Source organism: Coregonus lavaretus, assembly GCF_964263955.1.
Source record: "Coregonus lavaretus genome assembly, chromosome: 30".
In the NCBI taxonomy this organism is placed as follows: domain Eukaryota; kingdom Metazoa; phylum Chordata; class Actinopteri; order Salmoniformes; family Salmonidae; genus Coregonus; species Coregonus lavaretus.
Window position 1 is genome coordinate 17,210,081 of NC_140017.1, and position 24,583 is coordinate 17,234,663.

Below are 24,583 nucleotides of genomic sequence, written 5' to 3' on the forward strand. Positions count from 1 at the left end.
ATACAGGTAATTGTTTTCAATATTCAATGTTGCACATTTTCAACACTCACCAGCTGATTGACAGGGCTAAAACTGGTATCCAAGGTGATCACTCTAAACTGTACTGTAAAAAATACAATGAAAAGACAAAGACAGGCACTCAATGAGAGTTTTAGAAGCATAATTTTTCTAACTTTCCCAGGTTTTCCAGAAATCCATGTTGAAGGATTCCCAGATTCCAGGAATCTTTCAGCCAGGATTTCTGAAAAACCTGGGATTTTCAGGAAAGTTACCAGAATTTTGCAAGACAAACTTTTGACAGCTTTTCTGGATAATATTTTAGTGTTGGTACTAAGGCCCCAATTCAATAAATTGCAGATAAAGGAAAACTGCACTGCGAGTTCGCTGAAAATATTTACACTATCGATATCTTTGTATTTATTTTATGTAACCCTTATTTTACCAGGTAAGTTGACTGAGAACACATTCTCATTTACAGCAACAACCTGGGGAATAGTTACAGGGAGAGGAGGGGGGATGAATGAGTCAATTCGGATCCAATGATAATGTCCAGCAGAGGAACAGCTTCTAACATGTGGTATGTTGGTTCAAACTCCAGTGTACATATTCTGAGTGAACCCACAGCTGATTTTTTCTTTATCTGCACCTAATGGTCCTCTTTCAAGTGTCTCTGGGATGACAGAGCAAACCATCATAGAAACATACTACCACCTAATTGTCCTGTTTCTTAGCAAGCAGACTAATTGTGTACTGGCTCTGTGTAAAATTACCTGTTTGTCCCGGGTTGTAGATTGGTTTATCCGTTTGGACGAATGTCATCGGGCTGTACGGTTTGATCATGACTTTTCTCTCCTCTGTCGATAGAAAAGTTTCACCTCGAATCTCCACCTTAAATCTTTGCACTTCGTCACTCTCCACATGAGGGGCCTGTCAGGGAGAAAACAAACCAATAACATATGATCCAGTGTGGCTTAGTTGGTAAGAACGTGCTGCTAACAACATCAAGGTTGTGTAGATTCAATCACTTCTCCTTTCACCAGTGTGTTTTAAAAAAGCTTTTAGTAGCTTAGTAGTTGATGTCATCTTTTTTTATGTGAAATTTCAGCCTGAATTCCAGAAAAGTTATAGTAAGCATTGATATTTCCCATAAAATAACCTGGCATTGCACACACAATTAAGAGATGCATCACAAAGCTAAGAAGTACAGTAAACTCTTATTGGAATGGTTCTGGATGTCAACCTGGGCTGACCTGAAACTGGAAGCAGCGGTGAAACTCTTGGTCAGAACTCTCTTGGAGAATACTTTTGTTCTGTCCATCGGCGATCAGAGATATGGTCATGACCAGGGTCTCGTTGGGCTGCAGAAGGCTGGCACAAAGCTTAGCCTCTGAGCCTGCCTGGATCACTGCAGGAATGGCTACCATGTAAACCCTACAGAGAACATATGCATGCACAGCAACAAACACACAGGAAAATCAGTACAAAATGAGAGGGCACTTCTAAACAAGAAACTACAGATGTAGGATCTTAATTTGACCAGTATTGTCAAAGAAAAATAATCCTGCAGCAACAGGATTTGAACATTTAGTCCATAATATTGCTTGATCAGTGGTTCCCTTACGAAAAAAAACACATGAAATTCACATGTGATCACATCAATGAGAATACTTTACTTTAAAAGGCATAATTGACATTAATTCACTTTAAACAGTCATGGTCCCCTGCAGGTTTTGTGCTGTTCCAGGTTTGTTCCAGGGACGTCCCCAATAATGTTTTTAGGACGTTCTTAGAACGTTGTTTCATGGTCCCCTGGAGGTTTTTGTCTAGTTGCGGTGAAAATACAGTATTTACAAGTTTTTGTATTTTGGGGGAGGGGGTGAATGGGCCAATAAAAAATCTAAAAATCAAGATAAAAAAATCAAGAATAATTTTTGAAAAGCCTATATTTGTAGGTGAAATACACAGAACAAATATCTTCAGAAAGGATAGATGAAAAACCATTCTAAATTTGCTCTCTGACAGAGAGAATGTTACTCCAGGACGAGACGCCACATGTCTGATTACTAAATTCTAACTGACTGCAGATTTACTTACGGTCTTGGAGTTTTTTGACAGACACAAAGCCAGTGAAAGCAGACAAAGAGTATCCATCTCCAAACGTGATGCCCAGAAGGAACCATGACTCAATGAGAGAAATAAAAACACCAGGTCAGCCTATATCCCAGTATTCCTACTGGCAAGACCTCCCTACTGCACTGTGTAGAGGACAAGCAGAGGAACCGGTGTAGCCAGGTTAAATGATTGAAGTAAAAGCCTTGTGAATATTTGACCAATTTGTGTCAATAACAGTGATTTTCAGTGATTGGCAGATTCTCTGGCTTTGAGACTACACATGCACCATCAATATACATACAGTACAGTGTACGACATTGGCTTGCACTATAACCTGATTACATCTCAATAGTTTGCATGCAATGCCTGTTTTTTTTACTTTGTCCATAATATATAGTGGGGTCCAAAATTATTCAATCCCTTGATAAAGATGAGCAAAAAAGACTGTAAAATAAATAATACAAATACTGAGCTATATGGTATGATATTTTTTGGAACAGTTATATTATTTTATACTTATACAATTGTTCAGAGAAATATATTTTGTTTAACAAGTAATACCAAAAATCTCAAAAACATAAGGTTATAAATTATTGGATCCCCTCACCTTTCGGGGATAATGACACTGAGCCTTTTTCTCAAATGTTTTATGAGACTGGAGAACACATTGGGAGGGATCTTAGACCAATCCTCCATACAGAATCTTTCCCGATCCTTGATATCCTTCATCTGTGCTTATGGACTTTCCTCTTCAATTGAAACCACAGGTTTTCAATGGGGTTCAAGTCTGGAGACTGAGATGGCCATTGCGAAATGTAGATTTTGTGGTCAATTAACCCTTTTGGGGGTTTTTGATTTGTACTTGGGGTTATTGTCTTGCTGGAAGATTCACTTGAGGTTGTACCATGTGAGTTCATATGTTTACCTGTGAAGTGTACCTTTGACTTTTTTGTAGCTCAGGGAACAACATTGTACCCAGAGCCGGGGTGGCAAAGCCGGGCATGGACCCACAGATAGAATTTGTGCCCCCCCAGGTTTGTTTCCCCAAAAACATAACAAATGGTATATGAATTACAATGCACCTGACGACCTGTTGGATTTAACCAACATCTCCCGAGTGGCGCAGTGGTCTAAGGCGATCCTGGTTCGAATCCAGGCTCTGTCGTAGCTGGCCGTGACTGGGAGACCCATGGGGCGGTGCACAATTGGCCCAGCGTCGTCCAGGGTAGGGGAGGGAATGGCCGGCAGGGATGTAGCTCAGTTGGTAGAGCATGGCGTTTGCAACGCCAGGGTTGTGGGTTCGATTCCCATGGGGGGCCAGTATGAAAAAATAAATAATGTATGCACTCACTAACTGTAAGTCGCTCTGGATAAGAGTGTCTGGTAAACCAAAACTGAACCAGTATATTTTGATTTGTTTAACACTTTTTTGGTTACTACATGATTCCATATGTGTTATTTCATAGTTTTGATGTCTTCACTATTATTCTACAATGTAGAAAATAGTAAAAATAAAGAAACACCCTTGAATGAGTAGGTGTTCTAAAACTTTTGACCTGTAGTATATATGCAGGACTCACACATACTGGTAGCCTAGTTTCAGCTGAATATCATCAGTCAAACTGGTCTCACAGACTAGACATAACATAGTAAAAGTAAATCCGGTACAATCATATTAGTAAGATGTGTTACGTTTGGTATGGTTATACAAGACATATGACTACTTAAGGCATGGAAGGAGGGAGGGTTGGCGGCCATGTGGGGGGCAGGCGTATAACGCGTAAATACTGTATTCTCACTGCATCTATCAAAAACCTCCAGGGGACCATGAAACAACTTTCTAAGAACGTCCTAAAAATATTATTGGGGACGTCCCTGGAACAAACCTGGAACAGCACAAAACCTGCAGGGGACCATGACTGTTTAAATTGAATTAATGTCAATTATGCCTTTTAAAGTAAAGTATTCTCATTGACGTGATCACATGTGAATTTCATGTGTTTTTTTTCGTAAGGAAACCACTGATCAAGCAACATTATGGACTAAACGTTCAAATCCTGTTGCTGCAGGATAATCTTTCAATGACAATACTGGTCAAATTAAGATCCTACATCTGTCGTTTCTTGTTTAGAAGTGCCCTCTCATTTTGTACTGATTTTCCTGTGTGGTTTGTTGCTGTGCGTGCATATGTTCTCTGTAGGGTTTACATGGTAGCCATTCCTGCAGTGATCCAGGCAGGCTCAGAGGCTAAGCTTTGTGCCAGCCTTCTGCAGCCCAACGAGACCCTGGTCATGACCATATCTCTGATTGCCAATGGACAGAACAAAAGTATTCTCCAAGAGAGTTCTGACCAAAAGTTTCACCACTGCTTCCAGTTTCAGGTCAGCCCAGGTCGACATCCAGAACCATTCCAATAAGAGTTTACTGTCCTTCTTAGCTTTGTGATGCATCTCTTAATTTTTGTGCAATGCCATCTTATTTGTTGGGAAATATCAATGTGGTGGCCTACCATAACTTTTCGGGATTCAAGCTGAAATTTGACATAAAAAAAGATGACATCAACTACTAAAGAAAAAGCATTTTTAAAACACACTGATGAAAGGAGAAGTGATTGAATCTTCACAACCTTGATGTTGTTAGCAGCACGTTCTTACCAACTAAGCTACACTGGATCATATGTTATTGGTTTGTTTTCTCCCTGACAGGCCCCTCATGTGGAGAGTGACGAAGTGCCAAAATTTAAGGTGGAGGTTTCAAGGTGAAACGTGTCTATCGACAGAGGAGAGAAAGGTCATGATTAAACCCTACAGTCCAATGACATTCATCCAAACAGATAAACCAATCTACAACCCGGGACACCCAGGTCATTTTACACAGAGCCAGTACACAATTAGTCTGCTTGCTAAGAAACAGGACAATTAGGTGTTAGCATGTTTCTATGATGGTTTGCTCTGTCATCACATGTTGCTGTGACAGTAAGGTACAGATAAAGAAAAAATCCACTGCGGGTTCACTCAGGATATGTACACTGGAGTTTGAACCAACATACCCCATGTTACAAGCTGTTCCTCTCCTCGACATTATCATTGGATATCGATAGTGTCAATATTTTCAGCAAACTCGCAGTGCAGTTTTCCTTTATCTGAATTGGGGCCTTAGTACCAACGGTGTAAAATATTATCCACAGTAGCTGTCAAAAGTTTGTCTTGCAAAATTCTGGTAACTTCCCTGAAAATCCCTGGTTTTCCAGAAATCCCGGTTGAAACATTTCTGGAATCTGGAAATCCTTCAATGAGGATTTCTGGAAAATCAATGAAAGTTAGCAAAATTGTGCTTCTAAAACTCTAATTGAGTGCCTGTCTTTGTTTTTTCATTGTCTTTTTACAGTACAGTTTAGAGTGATCACCTTGGATACCAGTTTTAGCCCTGTCAATCAGCTGGTGAGTGTTGAAAATGTGCAACATTGAATATTGAAAACAATGACCTATTTGGTCTTCCTTCAGAACAGTCTCCCCACTATTTCAAACAAAAAGACAGATACAGAAGAATCTCAAGGATCCCAACATCACAATACTGTGCGATAGACATGGCAATCAGCTATTATGTAACACTATGAACAGTTTTGTCCAACCAAATTGTTACAGTGTCCGCCTTATGGTTAAAGTGTCCACCCTGAGAATGGAAGGATGGGGATTCAAACCCCAGTCGAGCCATACCAAAGACTAAAAATGGGACCCGAAGCCTCTCTGCTTGGCACTCAGCATTAAGGAGACGGATTGGGGTTAATGCCGAGTGATAGACTAGCGTCCTGTCCAGGCTGCCTCAAGCTACAGAAACAGGAGATAGGCTCCTGCCCTATGGACAAGGACAAGGCTTATTATGTACATACTGTAAATGCTTATTTTCATTTTAAACGAGCCACCACATGTCATACACATCGCATTAGTACTTCATGAACAATAAGGCTTTGGAAATGGGCAATGTTTTGAACAACTATTTGGCAAAATCTTTAGCCAATGTTATCTGTTTGATAAGGCTACACAAACAGTTGAGACACATAGCACTCAATGAAAACATACTGTTCTCTAAGTAAACCTGTGTGGGCTGATTTGAAGGTCCTCAAACATTCACCACAGGACATGAGGTTTTCCATTCATATAGGTCAGATTGGAACGTATGAGAATGTTTTTCCTGAGATTGAATTAATCTACTGAATTGACATAAGAGCTCCAGTGCAAATACTACTTGTGATGATGAGTTGGAGACAAATCCAAGCACCTGCCTAGTTCCTATAGTTGTAGACAGTTTTGCTCCTCTGGTCATTTTGGGGGAATTTGAGAGTTATTCATAAAACATTAACCAATCTTTTGTCTTGCCCTTCACAGTACAACATTGTGGAACTTGAGGTAAGACCCTTATTCGTCTGTCAATTTATGATGACTGTCACTAAATACTACGACATAAGACAATGACTCCACCAGCTAGGTACTGGAGGTCATCATTCATTTCCACATGGCAGTTACTAGAAGACTCCCTATAAGCTTTATGTGATAACATCTGGGCCACCTTCAGCAAGCAAACTTCGGAACGTTGCAGATAGAATGTAATGAATAGAACTGACGTGACTCCTTATTCTACATGTTAGACAGGCATGTTTGGCCTACATTTACATTTTAGTCATTTAGCAGACGCTCTTATCCAGAGCGACTTACAGTTAGTGAATACATATTTTTTTATACTGGCCCCCCGTGGGAATCAAACCCACAACCCTGGCGTTGCAAACGCCATGCTCTATCAACTGAGCTACATCCCTGCCGGCCATTCCCTCCCCTACCCTGGGCCAATTGTGCGCCGCCCATGAGTCTCCCGGTCGCGGCCGGCTGCGACAGAGCCTGGATTCGAACCAGGATCTCTAGTGGCACAGTTAGCACTGCAATGCAGTGCCTTAGACCACTGCGCCACTCAGGAGGTAGGCCTACATGTGAATGTTACACAATGTTGTGCCCTGCTCAACGTGCCTCTTGTTCTATAAATCAACAGGATGTTCATCAGAACAGGATTGGACAGTGGGTCAATACTACATCTAGTGGCAACATTCTGCAGCTTTCTCACCCCCTCAACTCTGAAGCACCTGTAGGATCCTATACCATTGTAGTTTGGATTGGTGAAAAAAAAATATTCCATCACTTTGAGGTAAAAGAATATGTCAGGTTGAGCTTCTTTCTTTTACCTTTCATGCTACATAATATTATGGCTCTGGCAGTTGATCAATGCATCACAATCCTGGAACATTCATGAGTTAACTGTTCTTTTATATCTAGTTTTGCCAAAGTTTAAGATCTAAATGAACCTCACCAATGAGATCAGCATAGTTGAAGAGGAGTATAAAGTAGTGTGTGCAATGTGAGTCAACACTATTGACGTTTTGCAATGCACTGTAGTTACAAGACAATGTGTAACTCCACTAAATGTCACTCTCCATTTATGCTAATGCTGACCTGGATTCAAATACTATTTTCAATATTTCAATTACTTTCACATACATTTCAAAGTAAGTATCTGGATATTGTTTCTTTAAAAATACAAGTAGTTGAATATTGGAATGTATTTGGAAATATACAGTACTTGGAAAGTATTAGCATGTATTTGAAAATATTTAAATATATATATTTGTATTTTCAAATACAAATATTTTAAGAATTTGTGCATTTGCACCCATGTCTGTTTGGTCCTAGGAATATTTAAAATAATATATTTAGAAACAAGTATTTGAATATAGTTTCAAATAGTAGGCTATCTATAAGAAATTATTTGAAAATACTTTCAAATACTTCAAATAGAAGTAGTTGAATTGCCCATAAAATTTGAAAATAATCAAATACACAGAAAATGAGGATTTAAATACAAATATTTAAATATGCATTTATTTGAACCCAGGTCTGCGCTAATGACAAATACTAATTGAAGACCTACAATGCTACTGCTCAATGTCATAAACTGCTCCTATGAGTCACTGACACTTCAAACGTTTGGGACACATTTGGCATTTACATGAAAAGCTGGGCCTGTATTCATAAAGCATCTCAGAGAAGCATTGTTACATCAATGAAAAGCCCAGCATGTCCAGCTGGCATTTGAGAGGGACCTGACAAGTACATTTCATCAGGAAGGAGAATGGAATCAGAATCTTCTCATGAGTTTCAACACAGCATGGAGGAGGCTGCAACTCGTCTAAATAGTAAGCTACAACCTTTATGGCCCTGACCGCCATGCCAGAATTTTACATTAATTGGTTTTCCCTCATGTAAGCCTAGAGGTCGTTCGGCTCGTGGGGCTTCTCTTCAACATGCTTTCTTGTGTGCCAAATCAGAGTTGTTGTGTATATGGCTGTATTTCATATAGGCCTACATTTTTGTACATGTTGTATGTGGGACCAATACCATGTGTAGCCTACTAAAGCATATGTGGGAACTCCTTCAAGACTGTTGGAAAGCATTCCAGGTGAAGCTGGTTGAGAGAATGCCAAGAGTGTGCAAAGCTGTCATCAAGGCAAAGGGTGGCTATTTGAAGAATCTCAAATATAAAATATATTGACAAGATTAGTTTCAACGCAACAGTAGAGGAGGAGGGGACAGGCAAGTCATTAATCACAAGAATTTGGAAATGGGAAAAGTGATGACATAATTTGCCTGAAGTCTAATGAAAACAGCTTTTTTTATTGAGAGTGAACGGCATGATGCCAATATGTTTAATTAGATCATGAAGGCCTGTTTGTTTGACCTTCGGTGCTACATCATAATGTTACATTTATTTAATTTAATTAATGTATTCTGTTTTTGATCATGTTTTAAAATCTTATGTAAGCTGCACTGCAATTCAGCTTCTGCATTGTGAACTGCCATTGTGCATCATGGTGGCACGTGTGGTTGTGAAATAAACCATGCTATTATCATTTGTTTTTCTTTGACAGGTATTACACAGTCAGAGGAAAAACACATAGCACTCTCCTATCTGATTGGAAAACTCACATTTGTTGACAAACCCAAAATCTATGAACATGGATCAATTATCAAGGGCAAGGTAAGTCCAAATCCAGTGTTATTGTTTCTTGTACTTTGTTGAATTGTGGATGCCATTTGCTCTTTGACATTCCTGTTTACTTAACTACCAATGGTAGGTAACAGTGACGTATGTAGCATCACTTCATAGAACTTTCCCCCCTTTTTCCTCAGATAAACGTTGTTCACTTCAACAACACACCTATCTCTGACATGTTAGTTTACCTGTTGGAGAAGAAAGGCTGGTCCTCACATCGTCTCCAGAACCTAACCACGGACAGTCATGGTATTGCCAGTTTCTCCCTCAACACAACCAGTATGCCCAAAGAGAATATTAACCTCATAGTAAGTATGATTCCTTCTAGGCTTTGAAAGACTTTGAGACTCCGAAGACTCTTCATGCGCTATCCCAAATCACCCGCTTGACCCTACACCCTAGGGTCTATCATGCTCTTGTGGAGATCTGAGAAGATTCCCTTGGTATAATAAGCAATATGGTGAACTTCCACTTAGCCTATCAGAGGGCAAGGTGGAGCTCTAAGGGTTGATTTGGGATTGAGCCATCGTAGGGGAGGGTTGATCCAGTACGCCATCGTAGGGGAGACCGTCCCAAAGGGCTCCGTGGATGTCATCTACCTGGTGAGTAGAACCAGGAACAAGTTGTGACAACCTGCAAACCCAGGGTGTGTCTGAAATGGAACCCTATTCTCTAGTGCACTATTTTGACCAGGGTTATTTCAGACCTAGTCCCAGCCTCTCACCTTCAAAGAAAGGATGTCCCTATACAACACCAACACTCCTCATCATCTCCTTCTTGCTGACTTGATGGGATAACTGTTTTTCCCTCCTCCACGCAATAGTTCAGCATGGACACATGAAGGTTACCTGGTGAGGGAGTTTCATTAAGTAATTATGAACATACTGGAAGGTGCTTGATGACAATGATAGTGTGACATGCTCTTGCTTTGCAGTAACTGAGGGGGAAATCACCTTGAAGTTGGTAGTGGTTCCAGAGATGGCGCCATTGGTACAGGTCCTGGTGTACAGAATGCTACCCAGTGAGACTGTCATCGCCCACAGCATGAACCTCCCCACTGAGAAATGCTTCAGGCACAAGGTGTGTGTGTATGTGTGCATGCGTCTCTGAGTTAGTCATATCCTCAGTGACTGCACATCACAAACATAGTGTGTTCATTTTATGGAAGGTGAACATGTAATATTATTTGCAAAAATAACTCTGTAGTAAATACTACAGTAATGTCCGCTAAAACACAACACTTTAACTATAGGAAATACTATAGTATATAATTAGCATATACCCTGCCCATTCCCCTCCCCCATATCACAATTTGTGCCACTCATAAGTGAGAAACCTACATATAGTGAGACCTACATAAGTGAGAAACCTAACATATACTGTGTTCCCTACAGGTTATAGATAACAGCAGCTCTGAACTACCCGTCCAGACCCCAGTCCTACCTACCTACCTACCGACAGGCAATGGATAATTTTCTCTTGTAGTATTTCTCCAGTAGGTTTCCTGAAGTTTCCTCCACTTTTATGTCAAAGATAATAAAAACAAAAACACTATAGTAAATACTACAGTAATGTCCGCAAAAACACTACAGTAAATTATACTACAATCCGATAAAACACTACAGTAAATACTACAGTATAGTACAGTCTGCAAAAACCCTACAGTAAATACTACGGTATACTACAATCCGCAAAAACAATATATTAATTACTATGGTATATACTACAGTTTTATTTTACTACAGTATTTATATATAGTTAAATGTAAATACTACAGTGAATACTACAGTAAAGTCAGCAAAAATTTGCAGTATTTATAGCATAGTATACTACTAGTTTTGTTTTACGTTTGTATACATTTACATTACATTTTAGTCATTTAGCAGACGCTCTTATCCAGAGCGACTTACAGGAGCAATTAGGGTTAAGTGCCTTGCTCAAGGGCACATTTACGTCATTTAGCAGACGCTCTTATCCAGAGCGACTTACAAAATGGTGCATTCACCCTATAGCCAGTGGGAAAACCACTTTACACTTTTATTTTTTTATTTTTTTTTGGGGGGGGGGGGGGTAGAAGGATTACTTTATCCTATCCCAGGTATTCCTTAAAGAGGTGGGGTTTCAAATGTCTCCGGAAGGTGGTGAGTGACTCCGCTGTCCTGGCGTCGTGAGGGAGCTTGTTCCACCATTGGGGTGCCAGAGCAGCGAACAGTTTTGACTGGGCTGAGCGGGAACTATGCTTCCGCAGAGGAAGGGGAGCCAGCAGGCCAGAGGTGGATGAACGCAATGCCCTCGTTTGGGTGTAGGGACTGATCAGAGCCCGAAGGTACGGAGGTGCCGTTCCCCTCACTGCTCCATAGGCAAGCACCATGGTCTTGTAACGGATGCGAGCTTCAACTGGAAGCCAGTGGAGTGTGCGGAGGAGGGGGGTGACGTGAGAGAACTTGGGAAGGTTGAACACCAGATGGGCTGCGGCATTCTGGATGAGTTGTAGGGGTTTAATGGCACAGGCAGGGAGGCCAGCCAACAGCGAGTTGCAGTAATCCAGACGGGAGATGACAAGTGCCTGGATTAGGACCTGTGCCGCTTCCTGTGTAAGGCAGGGTCGTACTCTCCGAATGTTGTAGAGCATGAACCTGCAGGATCGGGTCACCGCCTTGATGTTAGCGGAGAACGACAGGGTGTTGTCCAGGGTCACGCCAAGGCTCTTCGCACTCTGGGAGGAGGACACAACGGAGTTGTCAACCGTGATGGCGAGATCATGGAACGGGCAGTCCTTCCCCGGGAGGAAGAGCAGCTCCGTCTTGCCAGGGTTCAGCTTGAGGTGGTGATCCGTCATCCATACTGATATGTCTGCCAGACATGCAGAGATGCGATTCGCCACCTGGTTATCAGAAGGGGGAAAGGAGAAGATTAGTTGTGTATCGTCAGCGTAGCAATGATAGGAGAGGCCATGTGAGGATATGACAGAGCCAAGTGACTTGGTGTATAGGGAGAATAGGAGAGGGCCTAGAACTGAGCCCTGGGAGACAGCTTCTCGCCACGCCACTTGGTAGGAGCGACCGGTCAGGTAGGACGCAATCCAGGAGTGAGCCGCGCCGGAGATGCCCAGCTCGGAGAGGGTGGAGAGGAGGATCTGATGGTTCACAGTATCAAAGGCAGCAGACAGGTCTAGAAGGACAAGAGCAGAGGAGAGAGAGTTAGCTTTAGCAGTGCGGAGAGCCTCCGTGACACAGAGAAGAGCAGTCTCAGTTGAATGACCAGTCCTGAAACCTGACTGGTTTGGATCAAGAAGGTCATTCTGAGAGAGATAGCAAGAGAGTTGGCTAAAGACGGCACGCTCAATAGTTTTGGAAAGAAAAGAAAGAAGGGATACTGGTCTGTAGTTGTTGACATCAGTGGGATCGAGTGTTGGTTTTTTGAGAAGGGGTGCAACTCTCGCTCTCTTGAAGACGTAAGGGACATGGCCAGCGGTCAAGGATGAGATGATCAGCGAGGTGAGGTAGGGGAGAAGGTCACCGGAGATGGTCTGGAGAAGAGAGGAGGGGATGGGGTCAAGCGGGCAGGTTGTTGGGCGGCCTGCAGTCACAAGTCGCAAGATTTTATCTGGAGAGAGAGGGGAGAAAGAAGTCAAAGCATAGGGTAGGGCAGTGTGAGTAGGACCAGCAGTGTCATTAGACTTAACAAACGAGGATCGGATGTCGTCAACCTTCTTTTCAAAGTGGTTGACGAAGTCATCCACAGAGAGAGAGGAGGGGGGGGGGGGGGGATTCAGCAGGGAGGAAAATGTGGCAAAGAGCTTCCTAGGATTAGAGGCAGATGCTTGGAATTTAGAGTGGTAGAAAGTGGCCTTAGCAGCAGAAACAGATGAAGAAAATGTAGAGAGGAGGGAGTGAAAAGATGCCAGGTCGGCAGGGAGTTTAGTTTTCTTCCATTTCCGCTCCGCTGCCCGGAGCTCTGTTCTGTGAGCTCGCAATGAGTCATCAAGCCACGGAGCTGGAGGGGAGGACCGAGCCGGCCGGGAGGATAGGGGACACAGAGAGTCAAAGGATGCAGAAAGGGAGGAGAGGAGGGTTGAGGAGGCAGAATCAGGAGATTGGAGGGAGAAGGATTGAGCAGAGGGAAGAGATGATAGGATGGAAGAGGAGAGAGTAGTGGGAGAGAGAGAGCGAAGGTTGCGGCGGCGCATTACCATCTGTGTAGGGGCAGAGTGAGTAGTGTTGGAGGAGAGCGAGAGAGAAAAGGAAACAAAGTAGTGGTCGGAGACATGGAGGGGAGTTGCAGTGAGATTAGTAGAAGAGCAGCATCTAGTAAAGATGAGGTCAAGCGTATTGCCTGCCTTGTGAGTAGGGGGGGACGGTGAGAGGGTGAGGTCAAAAGAGGAGAGGAGTGGAAAGAAGGAGGCAGAGAGAAATGAGTCAAATGTGGACGTAGGGAGGTTGAAATCCCCCAAAACTGTGAGGGGTGAGCCATCCTCAGGAAAGGAACTTATCAAGGCATCAAGCTCATTGATGAACTCTCCAAGGGAACCTGGAGGGCGATAGATGACAAGGATATTAAGCTTAAATGGGCTAGTGACTGTGACAGCATGGAATTCAAATGAGGAGATAGACAGATGGGTTAGGGGAAAAATTGAGAATGTCCACTTGGGAGAGATGAGGATTCCTGTGCCACCACCCCTCTGACCAGATGCTCTCGGGGTATGCGAGAACACATGGTCAGACGAGGAGAGAGCAGTAGGAGTAGCAGTCTTTTCAGTGGTAATCCATGTTTCCGTCAGCGCCAGGAAGTCGAGGGACTGGAGGTTAGCATAGGCTGGGATGAAGTCAGCTTTGTTGGCAGCAGAACGGCAGTTCCAGAGGCTGCCTGAGACCTGGAACTCCAGGTGTGGGGTGCGTGCAGGGACCACCAGGTTAGAGAGGCAGCAGCCACGCGGTGTGAGGCGTTTGTGTAGCCTGTGCAGAGAGGAGAGAACAGGGATAGGCAGAGGCATAGTTGACAGGCTGTAGCAAATGGCTACAATAATGCAGAGGAGATCGGAATGAAATGAACTAAACATCTGGGAGAGGAGAGAGCAGGGCCTCCCTCACCAAAACTTCCACCTCAGAAACTATAATTGTTTCACTGAACCACCCGAACAAAAACTCTCCCAACTTCCACCTTTAGAAATCAGAATTGTTGTGAACCACAGCGGTTCAATGTTTCAAGGAATAGACTCAACCCACTTTATTCAGCTAGCTAACTATGACACCATAGCTAACTAGCATGCTAGCATCCAATAACACACCGTTTAGCACCAACACTTGGTCACAACAAACCACCAATAGTGTGTTAACACACTAAACAGATAATTCGTGTCCGTGTCTAGTTCCTTTCATAACGCAGCAATAATTATACGTTGGCTAGCTAGCACAAATAAATTGTATTTAGCTGCCACAGTACAGCACACAATGGCTACTGTGTTGACTCTGTTCGAAAAACGGCTAGCTAGCTAGCTTCGTGCTACACCCGTCACCGCCGAAAACAATGCTAACCTACAATAACTACCCACAACAGCCCACGATGCCTAACTATGACACCATAGCTAACTAGCATGCTAGCATCCAATAACACACAGTTTAGCACCAATACTTGGTTACAACAAACACCAATAGTGTGTTAACACACTAAACAGATAATTCGTGTCCGTGTCTAGTTCCTTTCATAACGCAGCAATAATTAAACGTTGGCTAGCTAGCACAAGTATATTGTATTTAGCTACTACAGTACAGTTAGCTGGTCGTGTTGGCTAGCTAGCAATGGCTACTGTGTTGACTTTGTTTGAAAAACGGCTAGCTAGCTAGCTTCGTGCTACACCCGGCACCGCCGAAAACAATGCTAACCTACAATAACTACCCACAACAGCCCACGATGCCTAACTATGACGCCATAGCTAACTAGCATGCTAGCATCCAATAACACACAGTTTAGCACCAATACTTGGTTACAACAAACTACCAATAGTGTGTTAACACACCAAACAGATCATTCGTGTCCGTGTCTAGTTCCTTTCATAACGCAGCAAAAATTAAACGTTGGCTAGCTAGCACAAATATATTGTATTTAGCTACTGCAGTACAGTTAGCTGGTCGTGTTGGCTAGCTAGCAATGGCTACTGTGTTGACTTTGTTTGAAAAAAACGGCTAGCTAGCTAGCTTCGTGCTGCGGGCCTATCTACAATACCTAACTACAATCTAAATACATAATTAAGCCTTACTCGACAAAGCCAAATAACGCCAAACTTACCCGACGCCAGCTAACATTTGTCTTCTGCAATCAGTAGGTGTAATTAAGTACAGCAGCTACTAACTACCTAACGTTGATGGCTCAGATAATGAGGTTAGAAAAACGGCTGAATGGTAGGTAGCTAGCTGGCTTAATTACAGGTACTCTTAAGCGTGAAATAACATTGGAAACAACTCTCCACCGTTGCTAAACGTTACCAGTAGCTACCCGCTAGCTAGCTAGCCTCGTGCTTCGCCGGGCTCCGCCGTAAACAATACTTACCTACAATAATTACCTACGGAAACCTACAATAACTACCTAAATAACTACCTAAATAAACTACCTACAATACCTAACTACAACTACCTACCTACGATCTAAATACATGGTTTAAGCTTTACTCAACACCATATAAGAAGCCAAGCTTACCTCCTGCTAGAGAAAACACAACCTCTCCCGACCACAGCCACGAGTCTACACGGGGCATGATGATGTCTGCTCTGTAACAATAAAAATGCACTATCTTGAGTTCATATGCATGACACATTGCAAAAATACTATGCATATTATGCATAAAACTGACCAAATGTAATCATCATTTGTATGGAGTATGGTGGCCATTGGCTCAACTTACCCCATGGTCATTGGCAAACATCATGATGACCTCTTCCTAAAGATTTGGTCAAATTATGTATTTTATATATGGTTTCCTGGAAACAAGGGGTAGTTCAATTAACCCTTTGGCTCAAATGACCCCACTCCACTACAGGGTGCACCGGGTGTGATTACAGCTAATGGATTTGATGGAGGTGCCTTTCCACCTCCGCCAGCCATAGAGTCAGTCGGTCCGTACGTTCTTCCCCAGTACATGGATATCGGATCTTGGGGAAGTTCGTTAAGTGCACTTCACAGTGAGGCTGACCTCGGGTGAAAGCCCTCTTAGCGCTTGCCTAATATCAAAACATACAGTAGTGGTGTAGATTAGGAACCTGTACCTCTTTAAGCTGCATTAGAGAGTAGGCCAGGTTTCTCTAAGGAAAGAGGTCCTCTTAGCTAAATGGGACTCCATGGTTACATAAAGCTTAAATACATTTTGAAAATTAAAACAAACAGTGTTCAATGAATTTATACAGTAATACTCCAATGCTCTCTATGGGACACTTAGTGGCTTTCTGTTTGAATTCTGACCTCTGTATTACAGGGAGTCTGGATCAGCAGATGTGCCCCTCACTGTCCCAGACACCATCACCACCTGGGAGACAGAGGCATTCTGCCTGGCCCCTGGCGGCTTCAATCTGGTTCCTCCAGTGAAACGTACAGTCTTCCAACCCTTCTTCCTGGAACTCACCCTGCCCTAGTCCATCGTCCGTGGAGAGCACGTTGAGCTGAAGGTCACTGTGTTCAACTACAGTGGCTTGCGGAAGTATTCACCCCACTTGGCATTTTTCCTATTTTGTTGCCTTACAACCTGGAATATAAATGGATTTTTTGGGTGTTTGTATCATTTGATTTACACAACATGCCTACCACTTCGAAGATGCTAAATACATTTTTTTGTGAAACAAACAAGAAATAAGACAAAAAAACAGAAAACTTGAGCATGCATAACTATTCAGCTTGATCCTTCTGCCGAAGAATGGCCCCCTGGAGACGGACTTGGGCGGCGTCCCAGACCTGTCCGGCCCTGCGGAACCACTCGTCGACAGCGGGCGCATCGGTCTGGCTGGGTGTCCAAGGGGCCAGGGCCGGCTGGTACCCCAGGACGCATTGGAAGGGAGTGAGCCCTGTGGAGGTGTGAACGAGGGAGTTCTGGGCATATTCTGCCCAGGGAAGAAACCTTGCCCACTCACCCTGCCGGTCCTGACAGTGGCAACGAAGAAACCTCCCCAGCTCCTGGTTCATGCGCTCCACCTGCCCATTTGACTGAGGCCTATACCCGGAGGTGAGGCTGGCCGTGGCCCCGATCTTCTCCAGAAAATCTTTCCACACTCGGGAGGTGAATTGGGGGCCACGGTCCGAGACGATGTCCTCTGGAAGTCCATAGTGCCAGAAGACCTGTTGGAACAGGACCTCAGCGACCTGGAGAGCAGAAGGAAGACCAGTTAGTGGCAAAAAACGGCATGATTTTGAGAACCGATCTACGACCACCATGACTGTGGTGAAGCCGTCAGAATGTGGAAGGTCGGTGACAAAGTCTATGGACAGGTGTGACCAAGGTCGCTGAGGCACTGGTAGAGATACTAGTTTGCCTGCCGGGGCGTTCCTAGGCATCTTCGTTTGGGCATATACGGAACAGGAGTAGACATAGCGAGAGACATCAGAAGCCAAGGTGGGCCACCAGTATTTTTGTGCTAGAGAATGAAGGGTGCGCATAATACTGGAGTGCCCTGTCGTAAGGGTGGTGTGCGCCCAGATCAGCAGGCGGTCACGGACACTGGTGGGTACATACACGCGCCCCGGAGTGGTCCTCCTAAGCCGCCAGGTGGATGTCTTCATCCACATCCTAAATGACAGGTGCAACGATGAGAGATGGGGGCAGGATTGGACCCCCCAGATCCTTCCTCTCTCCGGTATGGTGCATCCTGGAGAGTGCGTCGACTTTCACATTCTGGAATCCTGGGCGGTAAGACAGAATGAATTGAAAGCGAGTAAGAAATTGGGCCCACCTGGCTTGACGAGAGTTCATCTGTTTCGATGCCCGTATGTGCTCCAAATTCCGGTGGTCAGTAAGAATCCGGAATGGATGAACTCTAGCCAGTGTCTCCATTCCTCCAGAGGGAGGACCACTGCCAACAGCTCCCTGTCTCCAACTCCATAGTTCCTCTCTGCGGGGGTAAGCTTTTTAGAGAAAAAGGCACAGGGATACATTTTCTCTGGCTTACCATGCTGCTGGGAGAGGACCACACCCACGCCCTCCTCCGATGTGTCCACCTCCAGGATGAAAGGACACAATGGATCTGGGTGTTTTAGGATGGCCGCTGTGGTGAACCTCTCCTTCAGCCTTTGAAGGCAGCGTCAGCCTCAGGGTTCCAGGCCAGCTTCTGAGGCCCACCCTTAAGGAGAGAGGTGAGCGGGGCGGCTATGGAGCTGAAGGACCTGATGAAACGCTGGTAGAAATTGGCGAAGCCCAGGAAGCTCTGAAGGCCCTTGATGATGGTGGGGACTGGCCATGACCTGACGGCGTCCATCTTCGCTCTTTCCATGAACACACCCTGAGGACTGATCCTGTATCCCAGGAAGGAGATGGCCTGTTGGTGGAAATCGCATTTCTCCCCCTTCACCAACAGGCTGTGTTTTCCCGGAGGTGGATTAGGACAGCTCTGACGTCCCTGACGTGCTCCTCGAACGTAGCCGAGTAGATCAGGATATCGTCGATGTACACCACCACCTGTCTACTCAGCATGTCTCGGAACACGTCATTGATGAAGGACTGGAACACAGAAGGTGCGTTGGCGAGGCCGTAGGGCATGACGCAGTATTCATAGTGGCCTGAGGTAGTGCTGAATGCCGTCTTCCACTCATCTCCTTCCCGGATTCGGATCAGGTTGTAGGCACTCCTCAGGTCCAACTTCGTAAAGTACCGGGCCCCTCGTAGCTGCTCGATGGCCAACGGAACCAGAGGGAGGGGGTACCGGTACTTGGTGGTGACTGTGTTCAACCCCATGTAGTCAATGCACGGCCTCAGTCCTCCGTCTTTTTTGGCCACGAAGAAGAAGCTGGCAGAGGCAGGAGAGGTAGAGCGTCTGATGAACCCCTGTTTCAGGGTCTCCGCCACATACTTCTCCATGGCCTTAGTCTCCGCCATGGAAAGGGGGTAAATACGACTCTTCGGGGGTCCCTCCAGCAGGTCAATGGCGCAGTCCCAGGGACTGTGAGGAGGGAGACACGGAGCCTTTGATGAAGAGAAGACATCAGAGAGATCTGTGTACTCACGTGGAATGTTGGGCTGGAGGGCGGACTCCGTACTCTCCACTGACGTGGAACAACAAACCACCGGCAGGCAGGTCTTCCGGCATGAGGTGGACCAGGCTGTGATCCTCTTGGTGATCCAACTGATGGTGGGGTTGTGTAGTCTGAGCCAGGGAAATCCCAAGACGATCCGGTGAAGGGGTGACGTGACGATGTGGAATGAAAGCTCCTCGTGGTGCGCCGGTAGTGTGGGAATGGTGATGGTGAGAGTGACGTGCATAATGGTGCCTGATCCAAGTGGTTTATTGTCCAGCGAGGTGACGTGTAGCGGAGAAGGCAGTGGCACAGTGGGCAACCCCCATTCAGAGACCAGCTCCCAATCTATAAGGTTCCCCGCTGATCCGGAATCTATCATTGCAGTGGAAATGGAAGAGAAGGAATAACCAGTCACTGTTATGGGAACTAAAAACAATGGTTTTGTTATAGGAGATGACGTAACACTCACGGAGCGGCTACGGGAGTCATACCGCCTAGATTGGGAGCCGCCAGAAGATCTGTGGTCCATGGTGGTGTAGCGGGTGCTGCCCACCTCCATGGGGCAGGGTGGCTTCCATAGCTCAGATGGGGTGCGCTTCGAGGCTCCGGGAGTTGTTGGGAACGCGGTCTGTCTCTCAACATGTCGTCAAGACAGATGGACATGGCGATGAGGATATCAAGGTCCATCTCGTCGTCCCGACATGCAAGTTCCATCTTGATGTCCTCCCGTAAGCCTCTCCTGAAGGACGTGTGCAGAGCACGCTTATTCCAGCCGGAAGACGCCGCCACCGTGCGAAAGCTCAGAGCGTACTCGGACGTGGGCCCCTCTCCCTGTTGTAGCTGGAGGAGATGCTCACCCCTGTCCTTTCCCTCCGTGGGATGATCAAACACCGCCCTGAACCGAGCGAGGAAGGTGGAGTAGGGAGGCGTCTTTCCATTAAGTAGCGAAATCACCAGCGCTAACCTGGCTTGGTCAGATGGATATGCCCCAGGCTGACGCGCCAGATAAAGTGAAACCTGTAGCAGGAAGCCGTTACATTTAGTAGTTTTACCGTCATAGCGCTCCGGTAGGGCGAGGGTTCGCTCAGAAGTGGGTGATAGCACGGGAACAGGTGGATTGGATGCACTCGCCGCTCCCTGAGGTGGAACCGGAGCGCTAGGCAGATTATGCAGAGTTTGGAGCACTTCATGCATGGCGGCGTTCAACTGGGCAAGCTGCTGCTGGTGCTGGTCGAGACACTTGGAAACTCCTGCTGCATCCATTTTCGTGAGTGGTGTGTAATTCTGTGATGAGTACTGAGTATACGAAGAGGCAGGACGCAGATGCAGGAATTAACAAGGTAAAGGTTTACTTAACAATGAGAAAGAGAATAACAAAGAGCATGTAAACGACACGACGCTAACAATTACGTACAACAATTAACAAACCGTCCAGGGCTATATAGAGGTGGTGATGAGATGATGAGGTGCAGGTGCGCTGGAGGTGATTAGGGTGCGTTGGGTTTCCATTCCTGTGTTTGCCGAGGTGGTGTGCTCAGACCGGTGGCTCAGTAGACCGGCGAATCTGAGTGCCGGAGAGGAGCAACGGGAGGAGACGTGACAAAGGGGGATGAATGCTTTTGCAAGGCACTGTACCTGTCCGAGTGCATCATGGTACGGCACTGCACCACAATCATTTCTTGAGTTGTTGCAGTTGTCTAGTCACTGTTTATTTTTACACCCAGTGTATCGGTCTTGGGTTTTCGATGTTATCTTACAAGTGTTCCTATTTGGCAGGTTTCTGTGACTCCGGCTCACTCCTTAGACTACACTCTCACACCCTTGAATGATGTCCAGTACTCATCATGCTTGTGTGCCAATGGACAAAAGACCTTCAGTTGGACAATGGCACCATCTGTCTTGGGTAAGTCACCAGTCTTCATTCAACCGTTCAAACAGCAGAATGGATGTAAACCTGAGTTGTGTTCTCTCAGTCACCGTATAGGATGTTGTGTAACCTGTGCTGCACTCTGTCTGACAATGTGTGTGTAGGGGTTGTGAATGTGTCCGTTAGTACAGAGGCTGTCCAGTCCCACGCTGCATGTGACAATGAAATTGCGAACGTACCAGAGAGAGGACGCATCGACACAGTCCCACAGAGCCTGCTGGTGAAGGTATGTAGTCTACTGCTGTGGTGAAACTTACTGCTGTACAGATACTATCTAGTGTAACTGCCTTTGACTGAAAATAATCTCCTCTCTTGCATCAAATGTTCACTTTGATTGAACTGATCCTCTCCATTCATCTTATCATCTGTGTGTCTACAGCAGAAGCTCTGACAGAGGAGGAGGAACTGAACTGCAACTCCCCAAGAATGTGGTGGATGGATCTGATCGAATTTCCCTCTCAGTCCTGGGTAAAATAAACCATTGTATTGTTTAGAGAGGCATAGTGAGTTTAGAGAGGCATAGTGGTGGGAAAAGCAACCCTTCTCCAGTGATAATGCTACTGTTGCTAAAGAGGACAGTCTTACAGAAGTCCCATGTTTACCTGTAGGTGACATTTTGGGTCGGGCCCTCAAGAACCTGGATGCCGTATGGGTGTGTTGAGCAGAATATGGCCCTCCTAGCCCCCAATATCTACATCCTGGAGTACCTGAGGAACACAGAGCAGCTCACTCCAGCCATCCGAGACAAGGCCACCAAGTTCCTCACTAGTGGTAAGAGAGGTCCTCAAAATATGGGTCGTACATTAGGCACCAAATGGAAGAAAACTGAGTTAAACAGGGCTGGATTTGTCCAAAAATAACCCTTTGTTTTCATTTTCCATTGAAGAACATTTTTAAACGTTTCATCACCGTGTGCCTTAATGACTATGACCCTGCTATCATGTAAATGATAGAGCTACAGCATAGATGACATCACAGTATCTTATCAACAGAGCATCAATGACCCAACACATGTAGGGACTTCCTGATGTTCTCCCACTGAAATAATTTGATCATAGAATATTGAGGCTGGGGGGGGGGGGGGGGGGGGGGTAACTGATTGCATGTACAGTTGTGGTGAAAAGTTTTGAGAATGACACAAACATTAATTTTCACAAAGTCTGCTGCCTCAGTTTTGATGATGGCAATTTGCATATACTCCAGAATGTCATGAAGAGTGATCGGATGAATTGCAATTAATTGCAAAGTCCCTCTTTGCCATGAAAATGAACTTAATCCCTCAAAAAAACATTTCCACTGCATTTCAGCCCTGCCACAAAAGGACCAGCTGCAACACAGGTGAAAGTGTTGACGAGGACAAGGCTGGAGATCACTCTGTCATGCTGATTGAGTTAAAATAACAGACTGGAAGCTTTAAAAGGAGGGTGGTGCTTGAAATCATTGTTCTTCCTCTGTTAACCATGGTTACTTGCTGTTACGTTCTCCCCCTCGGGTGGAGTTTGTCTGAGGAGGAGATGTAAATGCCCGTGCCTACGCACACAATGTAAACTAGATGTATGGGGAAGAAATGTGGGATGTAACTAACTAAAATAACCAGACACAACAACCAGAACTCAATGTTAGCCCTGTGGGGACGTTTAGTAAGGTACTGAACAACATATATAGGATTATTTTATGTATCATTATGGCACATGTAGGGAGATGCCAAAGGTAAAATATAATAAACATGTTTGATATTTTATAATTCAGATACATGCTTAAATAAGGAATATAGACATGTAGTATATGCTGTATTTTAAATGAATGCATGTGTTCTTTCACAGAGGCTCTACGACTGTACAGACAATTGTTACTAGTTCAGCCAAAGAAATACACCCAGTTCAGGGAGCTCCAGGACAGTATGTTAATAAATATGGGAAATCTTGTAATGTTAAAGGAGGACCAATGGACTGTCCATTTGGGAATCCTGAATGTTGTTCCTGGGGGTGGATGGGCCTGCCATGGTTACAAAGCCCAACAGGAAAATGGGGAGGTTAATTTAGAGGAAAACCTTGCAGACTTGTATCCAATACCTGACTGGGCTATGGGTCCTAATCAGGATGGGTCAAGTAATGAGGAAGATATATTGGTTTAAATATATGCGTGTGAAGTGAAACCACATATGGCAAGGCTAAGAATAAGTAAATGCACATGCTTACATTCATTTTAAAATTAATCTTTGTATTATTTGGGACATTATTGGAATGTCCCATAGGGGGGATTATATAGGATTATTTTATGTATCATTATGGCACATGTAGGGAGATGCCAAAGGTAAAATATAATAAACATGTTTGATATTTTATAATTCAGATACATGCTTAAATAAGGAATATAGACATGTAGTATATGCTGTTTTTTAAATGAATGCATGTGTTCTTTCACAGAGGCTCTCAAACAGTGTGCATTACATTAGTTTTTTAAGAAGGGGCCTAAGCCACGCAGCCAATAGAATGATAGAATGAGAGGCTTCATATAGAAAAAAAAGCATTCATGACATTTTGGAGTGGACATTGTGTGACAGCTGGACGTTGAAAAAGAAGGGTGGGGCAGAACTAAAATAAGTTAGGAATGTATGCATGTTTTTTTCATTTGTGTGTATATAAGAGATCTCTAAGCCAGAGAGAGACAGTTGTTCCATGGAGCAAACTCGGCTTTTGTTATGCAATAAAGTCTAATTCTTGAATTCACAAGCTCCGGTGTCTTGAGACAAAATTTTGAGTTGATTATCTATCAGTCAAATATGTCTACCACAACATATTGGCGAGCTTGCCAGGAGGTGAAAAATAGGGTTCAGAGACGGTGTACATCTGCAGTTGTGAAACGGCTTGGACGGACCATACAAACAAAAGCGGCCGTTTTTAAGAGGTAAGCCAAGTTCTTACTTATATAGTATAACGTTTGTGTGGTTCGATCCGGGGCTCGGCAACATCTGCAGAAATACCTAGTAGGTCTCTCCAAATATAAGAACCAGAAAATTAGACACTGGGAGCTTTTGAATTTAAAATACATGCTAAATGATGAAAAGCCTCGAGGGTTGCAATAAGTAGAAAATAGTATAAATAGGTCTGCCTGGGTTGGTGTAGGTCAGTCATTGTGGTTGAGTGGGGTGGGTTATCTGTCTCGTTTGAGTTGATCATTTGGTCAGTATGAATGCATCTGTTTGACTAAACCGACGGTTTCACGTGTCTTGTACTCGTC

General features: G+C 44.5%; 1 long non-coding RNA gene and 2 pseudogenes across 3 annotated transcripts in view; 2 read left to right on the forward strand and 1 right to left on the reverse strand.

Moving 5' to 3' along the window:
• The window catches only part of LOC311105478 (alpha-2-macroglobulin-like), a 44,346-nt pseudogene extending 42,043 nt beyond the window's left edge, over positions 1-2,303 (reverse strand). The window contains exons 1-4 of the transcript XR_014615847.1: positions 2,095-2,303; positions 1,251-1,431; positions 771-927; positions 51-103 (exon numbers count right to left, since the gene is read on the reverse strand). The product of XR_014615847.1 is annotated as an alpha-2-macroglobulin-like (transcript). The remainder of the gene's footprint in view (positions 1-50; positions 104-770; positions 928-1,250; positions 1,432-2,094) is intronic.
• Positions 2,304-3,795: 1,492 nt separating this feature from the next.
• The window catches only part of LOC311105767 (alpha-2-macroglobulin-like), a 46,370-nt pseudogene continuing 25,582 nt past the window's right edge, over positions 3,796-24,583 (forward strand). Inside the window, exons 1-14 of the transcript in view lie at positions 3,796-3,809; positions 4,247-4,493; positions 4,818-4,975; positions 5,500-5,552; positions 6,498-6,518; positions 7,153-7,317; positions 7,433-7,508; positions 10,142-10,287; positions 16,241-16,366; positions 16,673-16,894; positions 21,177-21,319; positions 21,448-21,589; positions 21,723-21,811; positions 21,952-22,123. The product of the transcript in view is annotated as an alpha-2-macroglobulin-like (transcript). The remainder of the gene's footprint in view (positions 3,810-4,246; positions 4,494-4,817; positions 4,976-5,499; positions 5,553-6,497; positions 6,519-7,152; positions 7,318-7,432; positions 7,509-10,141; positions 10,288-16,240; positions 16,367-16,672; positions 16,895-21,176; positions 21,320-21,447; positions 21,590-21,722; positions 21,812-21,951; positions 22,124-24,583) is intronic.
• LOC311105480 lies at positions 8,058-9,548 on the forward strand. The gene is made up of 3 exons (XR_014610267.1): positions 8,058-8,350; positions 9,083-9,192; positions 9,345-9,548. It is a non-coding gene; the product is annotated as an uncharacterized lncRNA (long non-coding RNA).